The sequence below is a fragment of the Eurytemora carolleeae genome, unplaced genomic scaffold, assembly GCF_000591075.1.
Source record: "Eurytemora carolleeae unplaced genomic scaffold, Eaff_2.0 scaffold266, whole genome shotgun sequence".
NCBI classification, from domain to species: Eukaryota; Metazoa; Arthropoda; class Copepoda; order Calanoida; family Temoridae; genus Eurytemora; species Eurytemora carolleeae.
Window position 1 is genome coordinate 220,397 of NW_019396291.1, and position 2,455 is coordinate 222,851.

The window sequence follows — 2,455 nt, forward strand, 5'->3', positions numbered from 1 at the left end:
GAACACCTGACTTTAGTTCAATCGGATATTAGTCCAATTGATATAGCATCGTATCTGTAATTGTTATCAAAAGTAACTTTTATACAGTAGGGATATCCAAAAAAAGAGGAATAATAAAAAAATAAAAAGTGTTTCCATTGGATACTCAGATTAAGTAATCGGGATTGAGGATATCTCATTTTAAAGTTTTCAGCTAAATTAATGACCCAAAAATATTCATTTTGATTGATTACAAAAAAATATACGGCAATGCACATTATGCAACTGTCAAATTTAGTAAATCCCGTCCGGTATCGTATCCTGCTTCCAAATCATCTCCTCGCGTGGATTCATCTCCCCCTATTGTTTTAGCCATTTCAACAAACATTGGAAGCAATGTTACGACACTAATTGCCCATATGTTTATGTATTTCGATTGAAACACCCACATTATTATTTATCTTCTGTCTCACATTTTAAATAATGACTGATTTATAGAACAGCCCTGTAGTAAAAAAACAAATAATTACGCCCTAGCCTAAAAAATAAATTGTTGTAAATTTTTGCAATTTAATGCTGTAAACCATTGATATTTTTAAAATTTGACTATTTTCTGCCATAACTTATAACAAGTAAATAGTGCCTTTAGTTGCAAACTTAATCTGTAAATTGTGTACTAGTCTTAAAACAATAAATTTTTTTATTTTGAAAAATTTATGTGAGAGGAAAGATTCAAAAATATCAAATAGAAAATGTTCTTTAAAATATTTTTATAGTGTTTTTAAGAAAAAAAAACAGGGACAGGCAAGCGGGATTCAATGAAAATTATTGAATACCAAAAAACTAGCTTTTTATAAAGGAATGTATCATTTACTCTCAGACCCGCCCTCGGGTTTATCATTGAATCCCTCGGGGGGTTTAAATTTCCATTGATTCTAATTTGTCTGAGAGTAAATGACATTCCTTTGTAAAAAATAACAAATTATTTTTACTATTTATTTTCATTTTTAAAAGGGGCGGGATTAAATTAAAAATGTTGCATACCAAAAAACAGCTTTTTATAAGGGAATGTATCATTTACTCTCAGACAAATTAGAATCAATGAAAATTTAGACCCCCTCGGGATACAATGATAAACCCGAGGGCGTATCCATGGGTCAATCATAGGGAACGATACAGAATTTCGTTAAAAAAAATTACCAAAAACCCGAAAATTTTCGGATTTTTTTTTAGCAAACGGAATGCAAAACTGCTAAACTTTCGCGGAAAATTTTCCTCATTTTGCTGGAAACCCTAGTCAATCCACATCTTCTGGTCCTTAAGCACATTACCTGTACAAATGAAATACTTCCTACGTCATCTAGTTCCGGGGGTAAAGGGCACCAGTCAAATGGAGGAGGTTCATCGTCTTCGTGCAAAAGAGCAAACTTTTAGTTGAAAGATATAGGAATTATATATAATCCCTATATCTTGCAACCTGATGGTGTAAATCTTCTAATTTATAACTTTGAGAATCGGTAGCTTGACAAATCTAAGGTCTTTGATATTGGGTTGCAAAGATAGGGGGGGGGGGTTAGAACATCAGAGTTTGTGGCTAAGACTCAATTCTTTTGTGGATAAATGTTTGATCCCTCACCGTTCTTTAAATTTGGAACCATATAAGATTGGGATAGATATCGATAAAAAGTTAAATATTGTGACCAAGCGTTTTGTTTATAAGGTTTTTTTTTCTTTTTCTAATTATATGTTGTTTATAATTAAATCTTACCCATTGGAACAGATAAAACATTCTGCTGAAAATGAGTTTCTTAATTAAAAATTTAGTTTAAAAGAAATTTAAGCTTAAGTTTAAGTAATCGACCCTTCATGTAAAGACGGTAATGCCTGATTCACAACGGTACCCTTGACACCTTAATCTGTTCATTTATGTGAAAAGTATAAAGACGCTTTTCTTGAATCAAAACAGTTTAATTCTGATAATTTCTACACATTTCCCTCCAGTAGAAATAAGCAAGAAATTTTGTGGAGAAACCACCGTTGAAAATAATCATTGATATCTAATCCATACTTGATCAGAAAAAGCCATCAGGGTGTCGTTTTAAATCAGACATTCCATTCTTTTCATGGAGGGTGGTCACGTGATAGTCCATGCTTTCACTCCTTAAAAATATTTGTTTTTAATTATAATTATAATTATAGAAAATCATTCCTGAAAGATAAATATTATTTCCAGGGCTAACACTAGGACCATTTTCCAGAGATAGATCTGAAAGTGTTAAATAGTGCTAATTATTATGGTAATAATAATAATATGAATAATGAAAGAAATGATAATAATTTCTGATTAATTAAAATAATATTGATTAAATAAGCATAATAATGATAAAATATTAAAAATAATAACAATAAAAAACTAATAATAATAATAATAATAATAATAATAACAATAATAATAATAATAATAATAATAATAATA